General features: G+C 35.9%; 1 protein-coding gene and 1 long non-coding RNA gene across 2 annotated transcripts in view; both read left to right on the plus strand.

The window, feature by feature from the left end:
- The window catches only part of tafa5a (TAFA chemokine like family member 5a), a 147,538-nt gene that overhangs the window by 3,327 nt on the left and 116,909 nt on the right, over nucleotides 1–27,302 (plus strand). The window lies entirely within an intron of this gene.
- Nucleotides 8,369–10,643, plus strand: LOC307004252. Its single transcript, XR_013798955.1, has 4 exons — nucleotides 8,369–8,513; nucleotides 9,045–9,110; nucleotides 9,302–9,390; nucleotides 10,531–10,643. It is a non-coding gene; the product is annotated as an uncharacterized lncRNA (long non-coding RNA).

Below are 27,302 nucleotides of genomic sequence, written 5' to 3' on the forward strand. Positions count from 1 at the left end.
TTTAAATTTGGCATTAGTTTTAATGGGCGCACTAGCATGCATAAAACATCAATTTTGACATTTCACACAAGGGTCTTCTTCATTTAAGGGGACGTGCACGCCGCTAACAATCTGGCTTCATTCTTGGTTGATGTAACGACGAGGGTGTGAATTTTAATGATCAGCTGTAACCTCAAACACACACGCGCTGCTTGAGGGGCGGAGAAAGACAGGGAAGACTAACATACTTGCGGCGGGGCTGTTAAAACGACTCCACTTCTTTATAGGGAACCAATCACTTGAAAGAAAATGCCACCCTGGCGTTTTTGAATTCCTGGAGGGCTCCATCAACATGGGGTCGCTCACGGGCTGTGACAGGAAATGTCTGGGGTGGAAACACTCTTGAGAAGTGAATGAAGGATACGAAAGAAGGACGAGAGAGAAGCAGACAATGAGACTGAGAAAGATGGATAAAAATGCGCCGCCCCGCTATAAACAGACGTGTGTTTCCAAATGGCGCACACTCTGGTGTCCATTACTTTTGCAAAGCTTTAGAGGCATTCCTATCCGAAAATTTTAATCATACAATGTCATAGTTTTTTACAGTAAAAAAATATTATTAATTATTGACTCAACCCTTTTTTAATTAGTAACACAACCTGTATTACCACATGATTTTGGAAAATGACAATTTAATATAAAAAAAAGTAATTAAGCTTCATTTGAAACCTTTACAGCACAGGAAGGAAATAACCTCATTATATGTTATCAGTTTTCACAAACATGTGTGTTGTGTTGAGTGTGTTGAGTGCGTTCATAAGTACCACTCAGCTCTTTTGCCAAAATTATTATTCTTTTTTTTGTAAGTTAATTAACAACTACAAACATTTGGTCCCATAACAAGAACCAAATATGAATATTTATAATAAATTCAACCCACGTGTTTTTTATTAATGTTTTTAAATTATTTTATAATTATTTATAATTATATTATTTTTTATAATTAACTGTTACCTCTATTGCTAGAAAAGAACAAAATAAAATTAAAAAAATTAATAAAACACACTCGTATAATGTACATAACCATTTGTTAAAAAACAAAAACAAAAAACAACTAAAGGCCCGTTCACACAAAGGACTTTAACAATAGCAATAACGATAAAGACATAGTTCTAAAATCCGTTGTAAAGTTCACACCACAAGTGTAAGAGTGTAATAATAATCATTCGAATCACTTACAGAATAAGTCCCCCCCCCCCCCCCCCCCCAGCTTATGAACGATTAAACATTGACAGCCAATCAGAACATAACAGACATAAAACACAGCGTGTACTTCGAATAAACAGAACAACATTGTCTGCCGTTGTGAACGCTAATATACACTGAAGAAAATGATAAACGCAACACTTTGCTGCACATTTTAGAGTGGCCTTTTATTGTGGCTAGCCTAAGGCACACCTGTGCACTTTTTTTTTTTTTAATCAGCTGTCTAATCAGCATCTTGATATGCACACCTGTGAGGTGGATGGATTATCTCGGCAAAGGAGAAGTGCTCACTAAACAGATTTGTGAACAATATTTGAGAGAAATAGGCCTTTTGTGTACATAGAAAAAGTCTTAGATCTTTGAGTTCAGCTCATGAAAAATGGGGGCAAAAACAAGCGCGTTTATAATTTTGTTCAGTGTAGTTATCATTCTCGGTGTGAATGGGCCTTTACGCACTCAGAAAAGATTCCCACAGACAAATGTTACTTCATAAAAAGACAGCTGCATTTATCGCGAAGCCGTAGAGGTAGTTACTCGTCGGAGGAAAAGATCGGGTTCGCTCAACAAATGCATGTTAGAGAAGAGGTTGTGTGGAAGTCAGCTGTATTCAATCATGCAGATGTGTCTTTTGCAAAATAAAAACTTAACAGGATGCCAGACTGTAATGCATGGTTGAGCCTGACAAGACATCTCAGAAACATGATTCAAAAGCTTTCCTGCCTTGGTGGATCACGGAATGCAACTGTATATAAATGGGAGAGCTAGTGTTTCAACATTTCTGATATTCAGTCAAATCAAATCTTTGAAAATCAGAAACAAGAACATGCACTTCACAGCAGTTGGAGATATAATAAAAATTGCAATGATGTTGCATTTTTTTGTCTAATTAATAAACTGACACATGTGACCTCATTTTACAATTCTATATTATCGTGCAAAGTATTGTGCATTAATGGCCTACGGTTATGCTAATGAAGGACTATTTGGCAGAAAGATATAATGATGATAGACAATGATAAAAGACACTAATGTTTAACAGTATTAATATAGTACTGATCAGATCAAGTACATTTTATTTGTATAGCAGCTTTATTAAAAAAATCCCTTAATGAGCTCAAACCATTCATTTCTCTTATTCTCATTTTAAAATGTGATCTGATTGATTGCAAGCAGCATTTGTGTGTGGATTTCTAAAACCGTGCATTAGTGTGCAGCACGTCTCAGTGGAGAATTGTGTTCATTGATCATTACTCGATGTATTCACTGATTACTAATTGGCAACATCTGTTTACATACCGCAAACAACACGATTATACATTCAAAGCCCATCTTCGTCAGAGTTGCGGCTCGTGTTTGTTGCTTTCATGTTACCTTTTTTAAAATCCTTTATCACATTAACTTCACAACAAACAACAGCCTGATGAACTGTATACCGGCGCTGTCTGAGAACTGACTGCATCTGTTCAACAGCTCATCTAGCAAGCACTGACTCAAACACACACACACACGCGCGCGCCGCACGCACACACACAGTAGGTAAGTACATGTTCCTAATTAATATTACTCACTACTTAAATATATAATCACACTGTAACAATGACACCTTAAAATAAAGTGTAACCATTTATTTTAAAGTGTCGCTGTTACAGTGTAATTACATTAATTAGTACTAGTAATATTAATTAATAACATGTACTCAGGGTATTGGTTTAGGGTTAGCTGCTTAAGTAACTATGCATACGTTACTGATATTACTGTTAAGAACATGAAAGATGTAAGGACAGTGTAAAAAAAAAAGCATTACCCAATAATAATATGTAACGCTTTACAGTAAAATTCAATCTGTGAACTAACATTTTACAGCAATATAATTTATAGTTCATTTATAAATATATTGCTAATAATTTATTTGCATATTTATTAAAACATTGTTTATTGCTTGACTTTAACTGGCTCATCATAATATCACTGTATGTTACTAATTGGCTGTTTTATCTTGTGTTGGTAAAAAGGACTCCACTAAGGCCCTGTCCCAAAAGGCACACTCGATATGAATTTGTGGTCTCGTGGCCTTCACTTGTGCGCATCCGTGAAGTCCTTAAGATCATGTGGTGTCCAATTTGTAATTTCAGGCTTCAGTAGTGTACCCAAGATTGCCTCCATTGTGGGGCACCATGCACCCTTAATGAACCCTTTTTCCAAAGCTTTCACTGAAGACTTCACAGCAGACTAATAACCAGTCTAGCAGTCGATGTGGAAAAAAGTGTAGACTCGGAGAAGGACTGAGAAGGAGTCTGACACTCACAGTTGTTTCCAAATAGAGTTTGACTGCAGCATGTTTCTGAGCTAATAACACGACTCTTCAATAAGCACATGAACACACAGCACAAGCAATTATTTGGCAAAATGTTTTCAATTAGATTTGACTTCGGTATCACTTTATTTTAATGGTCACTTTGACACATTCTGCTGACTATAAGTAACGTTGCAACTGCATGTCAACTAACTCTCATTGGAGAATTAGTAGACTGTCTGCTTAAAGGGATAGTTCACCCAAAAATTAAAATTAGCCCATGATTTACCCTCAAGTCATCCTAGGTGTATATGAGTTATATTAAAACATATCCTGGCTCTTCCAAGCTTTATGATGGCAGTGGATGGCTAGTTTCTGTTTTAGTCCATAAAAGTGCATCTATCCATCATAAAAGTGCATCTATCCATCATAAAAGTGCATCTATCCATTATAAAAGTGCACATGGCTGCGGGGGGTTAATAAAGGCCTTCTGACGTGAAGCAATGCATATTTAAAACTTTATAATGTAAAATAACTAGCTTCCGGCAAAACAAACATACAGATTCAACAGATTCATCTAAGCGCAACTTCCATATGTTCGTCTGGCCGGATGATGGATGGATGCACTTTTATGATGGATAGATACAATTTTATGGAGGATGGATGCACTTTTATGATGGATGGATGCACTTTTATGATGTATAGATGCACTTTTATGATGGATAGATGCAATTTTATGGTGGATAGATGCAATTTTATGGTGGATAGATGCAATTTTATGGTGGATAGATGCAATTTTATGATGGAGAGATGCACTTGACTTGACTTTTATGGTGGATAGATGCACTTTTATGATGGATGATGCACTTTTATGATGGATGATGCACTTTTATGATGGAAAGATGCACTTTTATGATGGATGATGCACTTTTATGATGGATGGAGGCACTTTCATGATGGATAGATTAACTTTTATGGTGGAGAGATGCACTTGACTTTGCACTTGCACTTGAGATGCACTTGACTTGACTTGACTTTTATCGTGGATAGATGCACTTTTATGATGGATGGATGCACTTTTATGGTGGATAGATGCACTTTTATGATGGATAGATACACTTTTATGATGGATAGATGCACTTTTATGGTGGATAGATGCACTTTTATGATGGATAGATGCACTTTTATGATGGATATATGCACTTTTATGATGGATAGATGCACTTTTATGATAGATAGATGCACTTTTTATGATGGATAGATGCACTTTTATGATGGATGGAGGCACTTTCATGATGGATAGATGCACTTTTATGGTGGATAGATGCACTTTTATGGTGGATAGATGCACTTTTATGGTGGATAGATGCACTTTTATGATGGATAGATGCACTTTTATGATGGATAGATGCACTTTTATGATAGATAGATGCACTTTTATGGTGGATAGATACACTTTTATGGACTTCAAACAGAAACGGCCATTCGCTGCCATCATAAAGCTTGGAAGAGTCAGGACATTGTTGAATAAAACTCTGATTGGATTCGTCTGAAAGAATAATGTCATATACATCTGACTTTAGGGTGAGTAAATTATGGGCTAATTTTCATTTTTGGGTAAACTATTTAATATCTGCTAACTCTTTATTTTGATGCTCCTTCAACAGACAATAAGTAACTTTGGAACTACATGTAAACTTATTCTAACCCTAACCCTATCAGTCTACTGATACTCTACTAGCACTCTAATGAGAGTAAGTAGACATGCAGATGCAACGTTACTTAAAGTCAACAGAATGTGTTAAAGGGACCATCAAAATAAAGTGAAACCTTGACTTCTTCTAGAATTATATGGCACGAGTAGTTGTCAATGCACTCTGGATTTGCCTGGGCCACATTTTGGTCACTTTGATAAAGCTTACTAGGGTTTGTAACTCTGTATATCTGTAATCTGTATATCTTTGCTACAGATCAGACGCAAGGTCAACGTCTAAAGGAGAGTGATGGAAGTGTGTGTGATGCTGATGGAATATGCTCACACTAGGCTGTGATGCCATCAGACTACAATCACCTACATAGATAGGAGATGGACCTGATCAGACCAAGAGATGTATTGACGACAGAATAAAGAGAGGAGAGAGAGCATACAAATGCTATTTGAAGAGCTCATTGTCAGAGCAGACGCCAGAGTTGCCAACTTGTGCTCACTCACTGGCACATTACTTTATTGCTATCCGTATCTGTGGTAAAATAAAGGCATTTTAAGATTCAATTAAACTAAATAACACTGCAGAATTGGGACTGTACATACCTTATTTTAAGACGAACAGACTGCAGGTCAAGTTATTTGTGTTGTTGTTGTTGTTTTAATTAAAATAGCAACGAATCCTGTAAAAATGTGCATCGAAACTGACTGAAAGTGGACTGGTTAAATGCTGGCATGAATGTTCCAACATGAACTGCATGCGTTTTTGTCTGTTCAGACCATTGCATAAAAAACAGCAGACGTGCTGAATATAGTCTCAGTCTCAGACGTCAGGCCCACGGACTGCCCACGCTCCGTTCGCTGAACATCTGATGCATATGGCACACTAAACTGGAAACACTCTGACTGGCTGGTTTCTGCAGGTTTTCCAGGAGCATAGTTTCTCTCCTTGACTAAAGTGGGCGGTCCAGTCCAACTTCCAGCGGTAAACAAGCCAGACCTTATACGGTCAGTCAAAGATCTGGCTATGTGGGACTAAGCTTGAATGAAAATAAAAATTCATTCTTCAACAGTTGGTGGTACTTAGAAAAGCAGGAATACCCTAGTTACCCTGGTACACAAAGTAACTTTTCCTTTTCAACCCGATCTCCTGAGAAAACATTGTTGATCATGTAACAAAATAAACATGAGGTGCCGATTCAGGTGCTGAAACCCTATGATATTTCCATTTAATATTTCCATCCCTAATATTTGCGGTGAGAGAGGTTTGTTTGCGCAACAATAATAACAAACTCTTGATATACAGTACGACTCCTGTATGTCATTGTAATCGTATTTACCTTGATTTCAATCGTCATCCCCTTGTGAAAAAGAAGTGTGCTTAATTGTATTGAAAGCGTACTTTTTGTGTGCTTAATATCATAAAAGTATACTTTTTGAAAAGTGCACTTGCAGATAATATAATATAGTTCAAATTAAATACCACTTAAGTGTACTTAAAGGGAATGCACTTTAATGACAATATTTCTTAACACACTTAAGTGCACTTTTTACAAATGCACTTTGTAATAATGTCTAATTAAGTTGAACTTAAAGTAAGTACACTTTCATCACAATATTTCTTAACACGCTTAAGTGCACTTTTTACAAATGTACTTTGTAATAATGTCTAATTAAGTTTAACTTAAAGTAAGTACACTTTCATCACAATATTTCTTAACACACTTAAGTGCACTTTTTACAAATGCACTTTGTAATAATGTCTAATTAAGTTGAACTTAAAGTAAGTACACTTTCATCACAATATTTCTTAACACACTTAAGTGCACTTTTTACAAATACACTTTGTAATAATGTCTAATTAAGTTAAACTTAAAGTAAGTACACTTTCATCACAATATTTCTTAACACACTTAAGTGCACTTTTTACAAATACACTTTGTAATAATGTCTAATTAAGTTGAACTTAAAGTAAGTACACTTTTATCACAATATTTCTTAACACACTTAAGTGCACTTTTTACAAATGCACTTTGTAATAATGTCTACTTAAGTTGAACTTAAAGTAAGTACACTTTCATCACAATATTTCTTAACACACTTAAGTGCACTTTTTACAAATGCACTTTGTAATAATGTCTAATTAAGTTTAACTTAAAGTAAGTACACTTTCATCACAATATTTCTTAACACACTTAAGTGCACTTTTTACAAATACACTTTGTAATAATGTCTAATTAAGTTTAACTTAAAGTAAGTACACTTTCATCACAATATTTCTAAACACACTTAAGTGCACTTTTTACAAATGCACTTTGTTATAATGTCTAATTAAGTTTAACTTAAAGTAAGTACACTTTCATCACAATATTTCTAAACACACGTAAGTGCATGTTTTAAAAAGGCACTTTGTAATAATGTCTACTTAAGATTTACTTAAACAGTTATTTTGATGTATTGACTAATATACTAAATAAAATAATAATTTTAATGGAAAATATGGAAAATAATTGTTTTTAATTTCAACTCAAGTGTGTTGTCCAAAATTATTTTGTTGATGTATTATAAATGTGTTTAGTCTATAATATATTGTGTGCATTAATGCACTTGAAATGTATTTTTCCTCTAAACTGCAATACATTTGTTTATACAGTATACTCCAGTACAACTTATTGTTGACATTTTTATCACCAGCTTCTGCTCTATGAACTCAATTAAAAGTGTCAGTTTTCTACATAATATTTGACAATAAAATGTCATTTATGAGAGGAGTTCTTAATGTAATATTAACGTATTGTACTTTACATCTGTGTAGAGAATACTTTTAATATCATTATGTTGATCTAATTAAATTAAACACATTTAATTGTGAGCAAAGTTAAACAAATCTAAACAAAATTAAACTGCATTTAAATGCAGTTAAAATACATTTAATTTAAATTAGACTACACTACACTATAAAAATGATTGACTTTTAGTTAGGTGAATGAATCAAGTTTTGTGAACTTACAGAGTCTAACAACACAATGAGTTTGAACAGAAATTAAAAAGCTGAAATATAACCATGCATGACATATATTAGCTTTATTTAATGCGCATGCGCCAGATATACTACGTCACGATGACGCACTACTTCACTAGAGTTTGAAAAATGCACTGTTATGTTTCTGTAATCGCGATTCGTGAGGAAAGGAAACTGAAGCTGCGCAATCAGGAAGAGAACGCCACGTTTGATTACAGATGAGACGTTATACTGCAATAATGAGTCAAGTAAGTATATCTTGATGCTTTCTTTATTTTAACATTTTCACCGTAACATGGCAGTTGTTATTGCGATTAAGACTGTGTAACACATTACATTATTTTAATCGCAGACAGACGCAATAGACTCGGGAGGTGAATTAATCAGGTTTTCAATAATTTATCTATGATTGCATTCTAATAATTTCTTACATCATAATATGTTCGCGTGTGGGTGTGTTCGACGAATTTGGCTGCTGAAAATATATATAATTTAATTAAACCGACTTTTTAAATCATTTAAAAATTACTAAATGACTTAGTCAAATTTGCTAAATACAGATCCAATATTGTAACACTCGAAGACATTTATATACATTTAATACATATAATCAATGTTATAACCACCATAAAAATGTAATATATCACTCTAGAAATAATGCTTGTAATGTAGCATTATTTTTTTATTTTTGCATTTGAAGAGTGAGTTGTTCAGTTACTATTTGTTTTGGAATATGTCATTTTTTTGTGCTTATCTGGAGTTACACGTTCATTTTGCAGGATCAGTTCATATGTGATTGGAGATACAGTGCAAGCGGTGTGGAATCACAGGCCTTTATTGATGAGGTGATGTTAACGTTACATAATTTGTCATGAATTGTTGCACAGACAGCACACCCTGATCAAGCTGAAACACTGCTATCAAGTCACTTACTATCCCTATAGCTTTTAAATACTTTGAATCTTCTCCATTTGCAAGTAATAAATTCCCACCTGTGCATTTACAGATGCCCCTATAATCATCATATATTTTACAGGTATCAAACCAAAGGAAGAGGGCCGCAGAATTGCTGTGTCAACCGTGGTACCAGTAAATACAGGAACATCCTTCATGAAGATGTGCGCGGTAAGCTGAAACTTACCATCCAAGATGAGGAAACATGTGCATGGGTCTTGGGTATGGAAGTAAAATAATGGCAAATGTTTTTGAAACAAAAAAGCCTGTTGAATTGCACTACTTGAACAAAAAAAAAAATGCATTGCATTAACTATGCTTGCATTTTAATGCATTGTATTTTTAGGGCTTGCATTTTGGGTTGAAATTTAAGCTGTGAATATTTCGATTAAAAACATTTCAAACCCATTTTCATTATTAAAAATCCAATAATCCATATTCACCTTTAATATTTTACTTAAAAAATATTCAAATGGTTTAAAAATACAACCTATAATATTTAACAGGTGATTTTTGGTCAAAAACAATTTTCCGCTTCGCAAATTCAGTGGTTCGAATTGGACAGTAAATTCAACTTTAACATCCAGGAACTGCTAGCCTGGAAATCCAGACCCAAATCCGAAAGATTAAGGGTCTGGCATTGAGTAATATAAATCACCCAACTCGAGGGGCGGCACCAAGCATGTATTTGAAAATCTCACTGCACGCAATTGGATAATACTAGTACGACCAATCACAACTAAGCCCCAAACGCCTAGCTACCAGCGGAGCTAACTGGTAGATTAGACTCTTGCCGGCAAAACAGTAAAAACATCCTTCTTACAAAGGAACGTTTCGAGCACCGTCTTCGGTTCCTCTTTTAGATAAAAGTCTAACTCGTTCATTGTAGCGGCCAAAGCTGTTTCAAACAACTGGTGTTCATCCACAGCCATCTTGCAATGTTACTAATGACGAATAATTTGTATCATTATTTTCGTCACCAACATTTTTTCACAGACGAAAACGAGACGATAACTAAATAAAAACCAGTTTTAAATGACGACAACTATGACGAAAATGTATTGACATTTGATTGGGGAATGAATAAACTGCTTCATCAGGGCAGTACTAAATAAAAAGAGAACAACATTTTTTGTTATCCCTCTTATTACTATAATTATTAACATTTTGCAGATACTGCAAGGTGTATATAAACTTTAAAGCGCAACTGTATGTCTATCACTTTCATTCAATTGAGCCAAATATAATAATGGACTGGATCTGTTTTTATAAACAATTGTTTTCCTTCTGTTTTTGTTTTCTTTCTTCAAGGTATTTTTTCTGACTTTCCTGCTTCTCTGGAACATTTCCATTCACATATACTCTGGAGAGCTTCTGGGACATAGACATAAACAGCACTTTCCAACAACTTCAAAACATTTGGTGACAAAAGATTTTGGTTTTCTTGTTTTTATGCCGTTGGAGTTCTTCAGATTTTGTTTTGTTTTTTGTTTTTAGACAAACTTACATTCACTTTAATTGAGTAAGATTTTAGAAGAAACCATTTGGTTCTGTTGGTGCTAGTAAAGGTTTAAGAGCTTTAATATTTTTACTTTAATATTAAGTCTCATTTGCTAACATTAGTTTATACATTAGCCAAAATGAACTAACAATGAACAATTTATTTACTGTATTTATTCATCTTTGTTAATATTAGGTGTGTGTGCGTGCGTGTGTGTGTGTGTGTGTGTGTGTGTGTGTGTGTGTGTGTGTGTGTGTGTGTGTGTGTGTGTGTGTGTGTGTGTGTGTGTGTGTGTGTGTGTGTGTATGTGTATGTGTTTTTTTTTATGGGGACCAAATTCCAAATTACCCCAAAAGTAGTAGTACCAGTAAATTACATGGAAACAAAAACAATATTATATATCATACAGAATGTTTTCTGAAAATGTAAAAATGCATAATGTTTTCTGTGATGTTTAGGGTATTTGAGGAAGAAAATGATTGTGCATATAAGCTTCATTGTCCTCCAGACTCTTTCTAAAGGAGTTAAAGTGTTGTAACTGTTTGTGTTTATGTATAGTGTTTCTTTTGATTGTAACTAGGTTATTAAGAGATTTTTTTTTATTAAAATTTGAAATGTACTAAATTACAAATTTATTATAATTTTTTTAAATTATAAATGTATTTAATTATATAACGAACGATGTACATGTATATTACATTAAAGTATATTTTAGTTCACATTAATTGCATGTCAGTATATTGTGTAGTGCACTTAAAGTATATTTTAAAGACACTAGAAGCTGTAATGAAAGTAGATATAAAGTTGTATTAAAGTCCCACTTAAGTTGTTCCAAAAAATCACTCTTAATGGCAACTTATTGCATTTTATTTCAACTTAATATGTGATACATTTGAAATTAATTACACTTAATGTGCATTGAGTGCGCCCAAAACAATACATTTAATTCACACTTAAGTGTATTTTTAACTGACATTAAAGTATATTTTAGTTCACATTAATTGCGTGTCAGTATATTGTGTAGTGCACTTAAAGTATATTTTAAAGACACTAGAAGCTGTAATGAAAGTAGATATAAAGTTGTATTAAAGTCCCACTTAAGTTGTTCCAAAAAATCACTCTTAATGGCAACTTATTGCATTTTATTTAAACTTAATATGTGATACATTTGAAATTAATTACGCTTAATGTGCATTGAGTGCGCCCAAAACAATACATTTAATTCACACTTAAGTGTATTTTTAACTGACATTAAAGTATATTTTAGTTCACATTAATTGCGTGTCAGTATATTGTGTAGTGCACTTAAAGTATATTTTAAAGACATTAGAAGCAGTAATGAAAGTAGATATAAAGTTGTATTAAAGTCCCACTTAAGTTGTTCCAAAAAATCACTCTTAATGGCAACTTATTGCATTTTATTTCAACTTAATATGTGATACATTTGAAATTAATTACGCTTAATGTGCATTGAGTGCGCCCAAAACAATACATTTAATTCACACTTAAGTGTATTTTTAACTGACATTAAAGTATATTTTAGTTCACATTAATTGCGTGTCAGTATATTGTGTAGTGCACTTTAAGTATATTTTAAGGACACTAGAAGCAATTATGAAAGTAGATATAAAGTTGTATTAAAGTCCCACTTAAGTTGTTCCAAAAAATCACTCTTAATGGCAACTTATTGCATTTTATTTCAACTTAATATGTAATAAATTTGAAATTAATTATACTTAATGTGCATTAAGTGCGCCCAAAAGATTGCATTTAATTCACACTTAAGTGTATACTTTTAAAGTATATTATTTGTGTAATAAGTACACTTTATAAAAGTACACTAAAGTGCACTTTTTTTCCACAAGGGTCCATCACAACTTTACTGTCGCAATACTGGTTTGCTGCTTAACCGTGCTGAGATGTAAGATGTAAGATGTAGTTGAGAGTCAAATGCTCATGCAGCAGTTCGGCCAAAAACCTGATTCTTATTTACGCTGTAATGTATTGATTGGAAAACTATGGAAGCTTGTTTCCGCCACAGATTAAAAAATTTGTAAAGATAATTGCAACTTTTTATCTCACAATTGCGAGCTTACATCTTGCAATTCTGACTTTATTTCTCAGAATTGCGAGATATAAAGATAGAAATTCACATTTGCGTGTTATAAAGTCAGAATTGCGAGTTTCTGTAACAAACTCGCAATTTAAAGTTTTTGTTCTCGCAATTTAAACTTTTTCTCGCAATTGCGAGTTTATATCTCACAATTCAGAATTTTTTTCTTCGAATTGTGAGATACAGGGCCCTATTTTAACGATCTGAAACGCAAGTATCAAACGCGAAACGCAAAGTAACTTTGTGGGCGGATCCCGGCGCTGTTGCTATTATACCGGCGGGATAAATAACTCTTGCGCCCGACGCAAATCTAAAATCGGTTGGTCTGAAGTAGCTTCATTATTCATAGGTGTGGTTGTAACGTGAAATAAACCAATCAGAGCGTCCTCTCACAAGTTCATTCCCTAATTTACCGACGTGCGTCTGTGGAGGGAAAAGTCCGCTGTGCGCGGGTGCAAAATAGGAATGATACATGCGTCGCTGTACAAAGTCAATTGCGCTGGGTGCAAGATAGGGCCCATAACGTTAAAATTGTGAGTTATAAAGTCCACTTCTATGGAAAAAAAGACTGACTTTTTTCCCTCAGAATTGCGAGTTTATATCTCTTTATATCATGCAATTGTGACTTTATGACTTTCATGTAACGAAGTTCATTGTTATGGGAAGAAGAAGGATGCGGGAACCGGCGAACATTCAAAGATTTGAATAAATAAATAAACAAATACAAAAACGAAAGTAAAGATGGCAGACCCTCACGGTCGACTGCCGCCACACATGATAAAACAAAACAAAACTGTTCCTCTCTATCTCCACTGTCGTCGCTCCTCCTTTTATGCTTCCGCTCCTCTGTGAGAGATACGAGACCGGTGTGTCACTCATCAGTAATCACGCCACCGGCCTCGGGCCGTCCTCCCACGCCCCTCGACCTCGTCCTGCTCGCCACAATAGCCCCATCGCCCCTCGCAGGCCCTTCGCCCCTCGTGGGTACCCACGAGACTGAAATTAATATGTGCATTTATTTAAATGGGATGAAAGACATCGAATGTAATGAATTTTAGCTTGCATTTTTTTAAATGCTTGAGAGTTTGCTGCCCTTGTCTTCATCTTACTTGATCCTGCTGTCAAAAGTAGTATCCATTTTTTGCTGCAATAGAATAGATACAGTAGTCTAGATTCCAGATCCATCTTATGCAAGCTGCTTTCCATTATAATGTGTGATTTTGTTATATATTGTTTTACACTTTGCAAATCTACTTCAAATGCACCTACTGAAGCTTTCTCGGTGTGTAAGGCTAGATTTAAAGAGAACGCAATTCTGTTTTCTTAAATATGGGATGACTCCGTATTATACGAGGGCTGGCAACCCCTGGCAGCAGTGGAAATGAACCCTAGAGATATTTGTTCAACTGAAGCTGTGTAATTCCACCATACATTCACGCTCACGAAACATGACTTTGTTAAGCCTCATTTCCAGCTTCCCGAGGCTAAGACTGTCTCTTTCCAACCGTCCTCCGAGCGCTGACGCGTAAAAGATCCTATTGTATCACTGACATGCATGTGAATTACACGAGGGGCACTTGGGGGTTGCGATATTCATTACATTACAACAACTGTGATCTTGTTAAAACATGTTATACGACACTGGCAGGGAAATTAATGCGCTCTATAATACATTCTGTTTCAAAGACTCTGCCTCGCCATTGTGCTACAACTTTCAAAAGTCCCAAAACTTCAAATGGTTGTAAAAAAGTGAAGTCAATGTTTTAAAATCCATTCACCGAGTGATAACCGTCAGTCCAGCTGCTTACCTCTTCTCAACAATTCACACAATTTGAGCTATAATTCATGCCTGCAAGACAGCTGAATTTACTTTGCAATAAACCACCTCATATTGATTTTATCTCATACACTCTTGGTTATGCTAAACAAAACTAAGCTTCTCACCACTTTAAACAATGTGCATATTTTCCTTCATAGAAGCGATTCCAATTGCTTGACACCCAAGTGCGCATTGATATCTACTGTTATCTTAATTTAAATATGCATATGGTGCGACTGTGATTTGTCAGTTCAGAAGCAATCTAATATCTCAACTAGCCTGCTCCAGAGTTTGTGCATTCACTGGCAGCATTCAAAGGCTAACCGAGCACAAAGATTGCATAAATTTAATTACTTAATTTGTCAATGTCAGTAGTCAGACACTGGTTGGATTTCATAGAGCTCTAGCACAGGACTGGGGGGAGCAATGCTTTACTTGTGACTGCTTATTTAAAATCTCTTCAGCCTTTGAATATTTCAGTGCTCTGTAACTTAACATTGTAGCACTGTTTGGGTGACTAAGTCACCCTTTTACTACATGTAACTTTGGACATCTCTACTATTATGGTACTGGGAACTTGTGTATTGTAAGTAAATGTTTTTGGACATACTATGTTATAAAATTCCATCCGGAATTCCACCTTGTTCCATAAGAACTCACACAATTTTCTTCATTGGTGAAATAGTATTATATTATATCATAACATTTTTAGGAGAGATAGTATACAAATACTGGGATACAGGGAAATAATGTATTTTAACAAAATTATATCCACATGATAATCCAACAAATAATTGTTCGACCATTTATTTTAGAGCATACTTTTCAGAAGTTGACTTGTGTTGTGGCATGGTCCATATAAAACAATTTCAAACTATTAAAGCTTTTTGGTAATTATTGTATATTTATTAAAGGCCTGACGTCCCTTGGAACGTGCAGCTTTGTACGATGCGTTGACGTCATTTCCGCTGAAACGCGAAGCTAAGGCGGGACATATTGAATGGCTCCTCCCCTTTTTAAATAGCCAATAGCGTTCAGTTTACCTCATAGACTGCAATTCGTACTTGACAGCACCATGGAAGCGAATCCGAGCGCTGATGATACGTTGGATTCAATTGTAGAGGTGTGAATAAATTCAATCTTAACCAACGTACGGTTGGAAAACGGAATAAAATTGAGTGTTTGAGCAACAGAACACACATCTCCAACCCGTATTGCTCCGGTACGTGTCATCAGTCATTTTGGGCAGGTGGTATTTAGCGTAGTGGGCGGGATGCTTTAGATTCTAGAGAGCATTTGATTGGACAGAAGATGGGATGGGAAGCTGAAGTCTGGTACAGTCCATTTTAGCGGACTAAGTTTTGAATGCATATATCTCCTAATTGCGAATTTTGTCATTGTTTTGTCACCAGCTTAAAGGAGAACTCCGGTCAATTTTAACATTGAGCTCATTTTTTTGTAAATTTGGAGTGCTGTCAATACAGAGAACAACGACAAAAATCGGCACTTTTGCACCATTGCACAGTGTTGACTTCAATGGGGCAAGTTTTAAACCTGCTTTTAGTCTCTTAACATCCTTGATAAAAATGATGTTATTTCAGCCAGCGCAAATACATGTATTTACTTCCTGTTTTCGGTCGAAGTCCAAGTTGTCGATTGTCGAGTTCACGTGCATAAGTTTAGTTACCTATGATCATGTGCGTGAACTCGACAAACTCTTTGACTACTTTGGACTTCGACCGAAAACAGGATGTAAATACAGGTATTTGCGCTGGCTGAAATAACATCATTTTTATTCATATCTTTCACATCTACTGCAGTCAGATTCACTCGTGTTGAATGTTAAAATTGACCGGAGTTCTCCTTTAATTATAACCTTAAGGCTCACATATTCTTACTAAAAGCTAAAAAAAAAAGCATGCAGCTTTTGAGCTCTTCTATTAGCTCACATTAATTGAGAGACATAGAATACAGTATTTGTACTTAAAAATATATTGTAAACATTCCTTTTAAAATGAATTAGTAAATGCAAAATGGTAACTAAGATAAATATATTAATGTACATTTTAAATTATTTGTGTTAATTAAAGTCCAAGGACATGTTAAACCACTAACTACCCAACTACATTGTTCAGTTTGACCTGGCGTTCATTAATATTAATGGGGCTGTTTTGATGTCTGTCATAATTGTCACAAGTCGGGCGGCGATCAAAATATGGCTGTTATTACTTGCTAATCCCTCCCACACAGAAGACAGATGTCAAAGTGGTAATTTACAAATCCATCGGCGCTGTTCTTGAAATCGCATGAGCAGAACGGTAGAGCGATGTGATCAGTGTGATAAGTTAAGTCATGTCGGCAGAATCCAGAAAAATAATGATAGAATTTCAGGGGTTGATAACTGTCACTGAATGATATTAGTATGTAATGACCATAATATGTTGAGGCACGCCAACCACACATTTGCAAACAAAGCCATTTGCAGGAGAACAAATGCTGCTATGCTTGAAGGAAGCAGAGATAAGTGTTGTCCACTCTTGACCTAAGACAATATCGTTCGTCATGCAATAAAAAAAAACGCATCCAGACTTAAACTAGAAGGCAGGGCAAACCCTCACTTATGCAGTGCGGGGGTGCATTTTACATGCCGATATTCATGCGTGTTGTGAATCGAATGCATTATCTGATGCAGAAGAAATGAAATAAACAATTTGGCCAGGAGCTCAGCGGGGGCATGAAGACGGTGTCCGCTGGGAGAGGTGGCCCTAATCATTGTAAAGCATTTCCTCTCACACACAACGCTGGGCCGGTAATCTAATGCACGCATTATTCAGCCTGCATCTATTAAAAGAAAGCTGCGTGAGATTTATCACCCAGGTTTAACTGTATGGTAAAATAGCGCATTAGGCAGATGATATCACGGTGTATGAAATGATTATGCATGCTTGCAGAAAAGTGGAAGAGGCCAGCTTAATTAAATGCAAGGTCTTGGTTATACATCACTGGCTCTCTGCTCAGCCCTTTTAACCAAAATGGCTGTTATTTTTAAAAGCAAAGAGCTGAGATGAAGCTTTTTTCCACTTTGCCTGTTCTACATACCCTTCTGTTTTGTTAAAGGGGGTGGAGGACAGGGGGTGTGGCGCACGGGCCAAAATTTAGCTTCTATTTTCTGCTCTACTGCTCACACGCACGCCAAAGCAAGGCAATTATTTTTCAGTCAGTTTAAGTCTAAGTTTTGCAGATCTGTCAATCTGTCTAAACGGACAAATGGGAATTGTAATTGCGTCACCTTGGGAAAATACGTCCTTTGCGTTTAACTCAAAAATGGAGCATATTTAGTAAGTGGCTTGACAGTTAAAAAGCTATTTTGTTTTCTTAGGGCTGGAGAAATTGTTCATCCAACAAATGGAAATTTTGTCGTCATTTACTCATGTTATCCCAAACGTGTATGACTTTCTCACCTCAGCACGTAAGAAGACATTAGGCACAGGCAGAATATCCAATCCAAACTTTCCCATAAAAAGAAATGGAATGGGAAAAATAAGTCTATCTGAATCACATAAGTCTAAAGTAACATAAAAGTAGTCCATTACTAAAAGTAATTCATAAAAGTAGCCTAGACTTCTTAACTCTTTCCAGTGTTTTTTTTTTTTTTTTAAGTTGCCAGCCACCGCCAGCATTTTTTTACCATTTTCTTAAAATTTGCATGCCCCTCCCGAATATTTGTTGTATGAATATCTGAACAGGCAATATATCAAAGAAAAGAACACCCCTACAAACAACAACACATTTTATTTATATAAACTCTTGAATAGTTCTGTCGCATTAGCTGACATATAATCTGTAATCTGATCTGATATCTGTTTCACGATTGTCTTCAGCATACAGTAAATCTCATTGTTATCATCCTTCCTCGTGTATTTTGGCTTGTTACAACTCATGTGAAATTTGTGTAATTATGTATGCATGATTACTGGATCTTTTCTGTTACCCCGGGGGGTTTCGACTTGCTGCTCTCCCTGCTCGGTCCAGGCATGGCTGCATGGAGAACGCACAGAACACAACAATACCGCCAACACTAACTGTATGCATTATCATAATAATAAATATACATTTGACGAAAGCGGCCCTGACTGAAAAAGCTACATTTTTAGTTAAAAGCTGGTAAAAATGGTTTTGTGAAAGACTACATCCAGATTGGATTCAGAACGATGACCAAAACACAGATGGAGCATATCGAGTCCATCAACACCCCCAAATCTTGACAGTCCTATAGCTCGCCCTAGGTCGACATTTCATCACTGCAAAAAATGCTTTTCTTACTTAGTATTTTTGTTTTGTTTCCAGTCCAAATATCTAAAAATTATTAAATCAAGAAGCATTTACTAGAGAAGTAAAATGACATAAGAAATTCTATTTTGTTTTAAGATAAAAAGAAAGTAATTTAAGTAATTTTTGCTTAAAACAAGCAAAATTATCTGCCAATGGGGTAAGAAAAAAAATCTGAATTCGAATGGAAAACAAGAAAAAAAATCTTAATTCAAATGGAAACCAAGATTTTTTTTCTTACCCCATTGGCAGATAATTTTGCTTGTTTTAAGCTAAAATTACTTTCTTTTTATCTTAAAACAAAATAGAATTTCTTATGTCATTTTACTTCTCTAGTAAACGCTTCTTGTTTTAAGAATTTTTAGATATTTGGACTGGAAACAAAACAAAAATACTAATTAAGAAAGTATTTTTTGCAGAAATCCAAACTGCAGTGTATAATAATTTTGTATATAATTTTGCAGTGTATAACTAACCATATAAACAGCATATAAATCCAAACTGCAGTTTGGATTTATATGCTGTTTATATGGTTAGTTCTCCCAAAAATGAAAATTAGCCCATGGTTTACTCACCCTCAAGTAATCTTAAGCAGCCCGGTCTCACCCCAAAACGTCATATACTGACGGGTCTTGACCATACGTCAACATACGACGAAAAGGGTACCCCTATAACGTCAATATGAGACGCAGAAATAAGCGCACCAGCAGCGCCTCCTAGCGGTACCCTAACGCATACCTAAACCCAACCATACCCGAATCGTCACACATGGACGTTAACCCTTTTCGTCGTATGTTGCCGTATGGTCAAGACCCGTCAGTATGTGACGTTTTGGGGTGAGACTGTGTTATCTTAAGTATACATGAAATTCTTCTTTCAGACGAATACAATTGGAGTTATATTCAAAAAAATGTCCTGGCTCTTCCAAGCTTTATAATGGCAGTGAATGGCCGTTTCTGTTTTGAAGTCCATAAAAGTGCATTTTACCACTCACTGATTACCATACTAGTTCTGTCTCCGATTGTTTTGTATAATGACTGTCATTTGTATAAAGGCACTGTCAGTAAACTGAAAGGATATGCATTAAACAAAGGGGCCAGTTTAATTTTCACCTAAAAACTAAAACTTTTGGTCATTCATTTAAACAACTGTGGCGTTTGGGGGGTCATGAAAACGCGAACTTTTGAAAACAGGTTCCAAAGTGAACGTTTTTTAAAAACAGTACCTGTATCATCTCCGTGTAATCTACGAAAACGTGAATTTGTGAAAACTGTGTCGTCATACAGTACGCATGCCATATTACTGTACGTGTTCAGGCGTTTCTTTACATCGCCAACTGCTGGTCTGGCATGAATAATACAACGGTTTTAGTTACTTTCTTGGATCCGTGTTGTCGTCTCGACACGAAAATCGCAAAGAAAAGAGAAAAATTAGTACATCATCGTCATGCAAATGACACAATAACAAAAACCCAATGAATCAAGACAGAACCCGAACAATATGACTCTGATTATTTTTCCTTTTGTAAATTAGAATAAATCACTTACACTGGATTTTTTAATCTAAAATCAATGCTTATATATGTGTATATATATATATATATATATATATATATATATATATACTTTTTTTTTTTTTTTTTTTTTTTTTTTTACTTATCCGGCCTGTTTTACAAAAACATCCTATCTAAGAATCCTATTCTATCTGTTTAGTAACCATGGTAATTTTACATGGGAAAATGGAACCTCTTTAAATCTTAAGTCAAAAGCTAAGATAGGAAGTTTCTGTAATACAGCACAACGAGTTAGGGATTGTGATAACAGTTTAAGCTTCAGATACTGAAAATTGTATGTGTCCATTTGTGCCTCTATGTATTATATTTTAGGGTATTTATTGATCTATTCACTTTTGAATAAACTCAAGCCTGTGTTTGACAGAAGAGGTGAAGGCCTGTATACATTCAATCTGGATTTTTACTGCGAGTATCTCTGCTAGTCACTTCACTTCAGCCTGCAGTCATAGAAGCACGCAGTGCAGCTAGTCTATTGTGTCTCACTCTCTCTTAGCCTGGCATAATTGAGTTAAATTTTGAGGCATGCCAAAGTGGAGTCTTGCAGCCTCTGAATAATGTAACGAAACTGCTCCTTTGGCATGTAGCAGAAATCTGGCAGTGCCCGAACAAATACAAAAACCGCACCACCCCCCTTACTTCTTATGTAATCTCAAAAAAGCGTAAAGATGGTGAGTTTGCATGCTTTTCTAATCCCATTAAACTCACAGTAAACTTAAGAGCGCGGGAGACCTGACCCTTTCGAAAACTTCCATTCAAGGATGCAATAGATAGGTTTTTCCAGGCAATTTGCATTCTGGGATTACCTGCCTGCCCGATCCTTCACTGGCAGCCTCAAACCCAATTTGAGCAGAACAAAGACGGCAAACTTCAGGCTGTGTGAATGCACTTTGCTAGCATGGGATTTATATTTTAAATCAATATAAGTCTTTTAATGCAGATATGTCAGGGTTTTATTCTAGAATGTATAATGCAGTGCCATTTCTTGGCCTTCCGACAGGAAGTCCTGAACATTTAGGGTATTTCAGACTAATGTGCAGAGACAATTACCAATACGTAAGCCCAATGGAAGATGTAGGAGTGTTTGGGAAAGCTAGGAAAATCATTATTCGTAGAAATGGGTCATGGTGGATCAGGGTTGGGTGGTAAGATGGTTTACTGTATACTGTACATGTGATGGTGGAAATAAGTCAGATGATAAAGGTTTTTTCTTTGCCATTTATTTTTCAGAAGATATAGTTGCATGACTAATGTTGGTTAGGATGTTACTTAAAAATTACAGCATCATAGAAACACATGCGAGTGCATAGAGGATGTTTAGAGATCCAAAGCTTTAAAAAAAAAAAAAGATTATTCTGCAAAATGATTTAGCTGTTTATGGTTGCCGCATGAATATAGAATTCAACTGATGTGTGGTCACAACTATAGGTGGAGTTCTGCTCATCCAATCAGAATTAAGTCAGAACTATTCATATATTATTAGAGTGCAACAGTGAACAGTGAACGTCCTGCTTGCGTATGCAACCCACCGTTACCTAAAGGAGGGAAAGGAGGACGTAGTCGACGTCGACTGAAATGGGATCACGCTAGGGAGCCAATTGTCTTCGAGTATCTTAGAACGAGCCATTACACATTGGCGTGTGAGATCTGCATCTCACACTCTGCCCCGCGCGCGGGTATAAAACGGATTTAGATGCACGCACCATTTGCTTTTCGCTGAGGAGCCGAGCAATAGTGGCGAAGGAACTATGTCCTCCGTTCCCTTCTTCAGCATACGCAACCAGGACGTTCCCTTTCAGTCGAGAACGTCAGACGTAGTCGACATCGACTGAAATGGGATCCCCCATTGAAAGCGCCACTAAAGCTGCCACCTTCCAGTGCCTAGACAAAATCCTCCCGATCCTCCGTTACATTTTTAGTGGAATAGGACAGGGCTACGGTGGGGCGTTCCACTCAAGCCCGACAGCCTTGACTGCCAATTTCAGCATAGCGGACAATTCTGGATCCGGCTCGGGCAACGTTATGCTCCCAGAGGGAGACAAAGCAGTCGAGTCATCATTTCCAGAGGCCAGCTCACCCTCCGAAGCTGCAATAGGCGTCCTCTGGGGGAGCCCCGGGTGAAATGGCTGGCCCACCCATCACAGATGGACCAGCACGCTCCACGGGGGACTCCACCGGCTGCGGTGGAAGGGAGGAGTGAGGAGCCCACATGGAATGGTTACTGGGCTAGACATCCAACACTATCCTCCTATCACCCATCCCAGGCGGCACCCGAGGGCGGGGCGTGGTAAAGAAGGCGAGTCTCGATCTCAACACCGCGACAGTCATATTCCCGCAATGAAAACATGAACTGTCCACAAAAGCTGCTTCAGTGTGCTGTAAGCCCAAACACGTGATGCAACAATTGTGCCTGTCGAGAGAGACGGAATGACCGCATCCAGAAACACACGGGCGTAATGACATCTTGAAAAAGACGCAAACGTGTTGCTCTTTCAGGAAGTGAAAAACTCTCACCAGTGCCGGAGCACAAAAGGAAATGACCACGGCAACACTGATACAGGGATGGTGCAGCCCATATCAGTGAAGCACTCACTTTCTCGCCCTGAACCAACTGTCAGACAAACAAACACAAACAGAAATTTGGGTGCTGTGAGAATAGCAGTTGAGAGCTCGAAAGCTTGCGATCACTGCTGCACTCGCGCTGTAACCACCAACACCGGGAGAGACTTCCAGAAGAAGCGCCGACATACTCGCTCATTGTATAACAACACTCTTCAGAAGACCAAAACATGAAGCTTGCTCCGAAGCGAAAGGCAAATGGTGCGTGCATCTACTTCCATTTTATACCCGCGCGCGGGCGGAGTGTGAGATGCAGATCTCGCACACCAATGTGTATTGGCTTGTTCTAAGATACTCGAAGACGATTGGCTCCCTGGCGTGATCCCATTTCAGTCGACGTCGAATACGTCTGACGTTCTCGACTGAAAGGGAACTGTTTTTCATTAATTTCTCCCACAGTGAAAAAAAAAAAGTATTTTTTTAATTATTATAAGGTATGAACCAAGCCAACCAGCTACGGGGTGAATCATAACATTACAAACTTTGATTTGGAGCAAAAAAATATTTGAAAATCAGACAAAAAGAAGTTAAAAGACTGAGAAAATTATGGCTTTAGTGATGGAAAGACCTACATGGAGCATTGCGAACAGCGTAATCAAATAAAAAATGATGGAGAAATATAAACCTACTCATTTAAAAACGTTGAATATATAAAAAACTTTGATTATATTTTAATTGAATATATATATATATATATATATATATATATATATATATATATATATATATATATATATATATATATATATACAGTATACAGTATATACAAACACACACATATATATCACTAAAGCCAAGACATTACAACCACTTCTTTAATTGTAACAGTGTGAGAATCCACACATGGACTAATTCTACTACAGCCTTTAGTCAATGGTATTAACAAAGGGATTCTATTGAGAAAGTGGCAGTGACTTAGGCAGGCGGCTCTATTTGGCACCACATTCAATCCACTCCTCACCGTTTTAGTCTTTTCATAATGATTTATCAGCCACCACAAACCTTCCCCATTTCAATGTAGCAAACAAGCCCAGGTCTAATATGCTTAGTTCAGTAGCTTAAACGGTCACGATAATTGCCATCACAGAAATCACCTGCTGTCGAAAGACTGGAATACTGAGTGCAGTAGAATGGAAAATGGCCGCCAAGGCCCAATTATTATCTTCCCTTTCATTTACAGACCCAGCGGCAGACTTCTGTCTCCACTGAGATGGTTTCCTACTTTGGCGGTGTCACTTGTGCCTCTATTTTATGGCTTGCCTTGAGAACAGACTTGTGTGCTTTGCATATTGATGAAAACGAGACAGGTTTGGTTGAGTCAGAGGAGAGAATGTGCACATTTGATCCTTCAGGCGATAAAGTCCTTTTTTGTGTAGTTCCTCCGACTTCATTTTGCCCGTTACACTGTTGATTGTTACAGAAACTGTTGCTATTCTGCATTTTCTTTGTGGATTTATTACATTTTCCTCAGCATGTGAGTTTTAAAATCAGTCAAAAACATTTCCAGGTCACATTTCACACCAAAATGAAGGATTTTTTTATTTTATTATAATATAATATGAATAATTATAATTTTATATATCATTACATTTATTATATTAATATTTATATAAAAGTTATATAATGATATATTGTGCATGAATAATTAAGCATATTTATCATTGATTCCCATTACTATTATACTTTTTTTTGTGATTGTCCTTCTTCTCAGTGATTCTGGCTAAACTATCGTTACTGTAATGCTCCGGTTTTAACAGTATTACCAACCCGATCTCACGGCAATTCGTACGAATTTTACGAGGTGGTTAATTCGTACCAATTCATACGACCTCACTCGTACGAATTTGTACGTTTTTTGCTAAAACGTACATATTTTACGATTTGCCAAAATCGTATGAATTCATTCGAATGACCTACCCCTGACCCCGCCCCTAAACCCAACCGTCACGTGGGTTTAGACAAATCGTACAAATTCGTACGAGTGAGGTCGTACAAATTCGTACGAATTAGCCACCTTTTAATCACTCGTACAAATTCGTACGAATTGGTCGTGAGATAGCGTTGGTATTACAGTAAAAATAACACAGATGCTAGTATCACTATATTGGTAACACTTTATTTGAAGGTCACATAATTACACATTAATACATGTGCTTACTATAGTAGTAACAGTACATTATGCATAAGTAACTAACCTAAGCCAAACCCTAACCCTTACTGTAACTCTAGAGTAAGTACATGAAGTTAATTAATAGTACTCAGTACTTGTTTGAGTAAGTACGATGTAACCATGTCACCTTAAAATGAAGTGCAACCTTGATATTAGTGATTTCATTAAGAATGAACCATACTTCTACGCATTTATAATATTAATTTCAGCATTTACTACTTCATTATTAAAATCAAAGGTTGGATTTGTTAATATTAGTTAATGCACAGTGAACTGTCATGAAAAAATAATGAACAGCTGTATTTTTATTAAGAAAGATTATTAAATACTGTAACAAATGTATTGTTCATTGTTAGTTCATGTTAGTTCACTCTTAAAAGAAATGGTTCTATTTAGAACCAGAAATGGTTCTATCACCGCTTCATATATGGAACTCCAAAATGGTTGTATATAGAACCATGGGTTCCATAAAAAGAACACCAAATGGTTCTTTGAATCCAAGTTAGATGGTTCTATATAGAACCATTTAAGGGTACTTTATTATTAAACAAGTTAATTATTATTGAATAAGAAAATATAACCAATCCAGAAAATTCTAAAAATACATTTATTCAATTGATTATACAAAAATATTAGTGTCATATTTAAAATTGCACCTCTGTATACTCTGTATTAGACAGCAAACTTTTTTTTACATTAAAGATGTTTAATTACATTAAACCATTTACTTTGAATTATTTAATTTAAGCATTTTCACTTTGCAATAAACATACATAAGCTTGTTTATGTACTGTATGTACATGTACAGTAACTTTTACATGTATCTCTGAAATTAGGAAAAACAAATCATTTTTGATATTTGACAATGCAGATAAAAAAAACAATACATGAACAATTAAAACATCTAATAAATAAATGTACACTATTTGTCAAAAAGGCAAACTATAATGTATTAGGAAATATAAGTTTCATGCTAATGTATAAACGTGCATAAAGAAAGCTCAAATCATACATTGACTAGATATTAATATTGACTTGTGTTTGACTACAGCAGTCATTCAAAAAGCTTTGTGAATGTGTTGTGTAGGCCTATTAATATTGTGTAATGTTTTGTTTACACTTCAGTCATAAAACATGAATTATAGAACCATTTTAATAAAAAAGGTTCTTTGCTCTCCAAGGGTTCTACATAGAACCATTTTGTTAAAGGTTCTATTGGCCAAGTACAGAACACCAGGGTTCTATATAGAACCTCGAGGAACCTTTTTTTAAGAGTGATATACATTAACTAATGTTAACTAATTAACCTTATTGTAAAGTGTTACCGTTAATACTTTACCGTTTACAGAACATACAATGTTGCCCCAAAGTCTGAAAAGTCTGTTACCGTTAATATTTTACCGTTTACAGATCATAAAATGTTGCCCCAAAGTCTGAAAACACTACTTGTTTTTCATTGTTCTATTATTTTTCAGTTCAATTGACTTTTCGACTGTGGTAAATGCACTTGTAAAAGTAGTCACAATGATAAAAACAACAAAACAAAAAATCATAATGCTCCATTTGCTTTATGTAAAATAATGTTGTTTCTGTCATTTCAATGATTTCTTTCTTATTTTCCTTTGATGGATATCATTAGGACTAAAAAATGACCTAGACCTGTTTTTGAATTTGTTTTGTTTATTGGTTTCTATTACTGCTAGCAATTCTTGCTAGAATTGACACTAATGAATACCTTTTACCACTGACAACAATAATATCATTATAGTCATGCTGCTCGTTCAGAAAATGTCTGCGCTTCGGCCACAAGCCATGCTGGAATGGACTTGGGACATTAGAGTTTTTCTCTTGACAAGATTTGATATTTCCAGCCCAGCACCTTTTGGCTCCACAGACCTTTGATGTGGCAGACTGCAGCGTCCCCATAGATGCCTCTGCCTAGGTCCCTTCACTGGGGCATCT

This window comes from Phoxinus phoxinus (genome assembly GCF_949152265.1).
Source record: "Phoxinus phoxinus genome assembly, chromosome: 9".
NCBI lineage: Eukaryota > Metazoa > Chordata > Actinopteri > Cypriniformes > Leuciscidae > Phoxinus > Phoxinus phoxinus.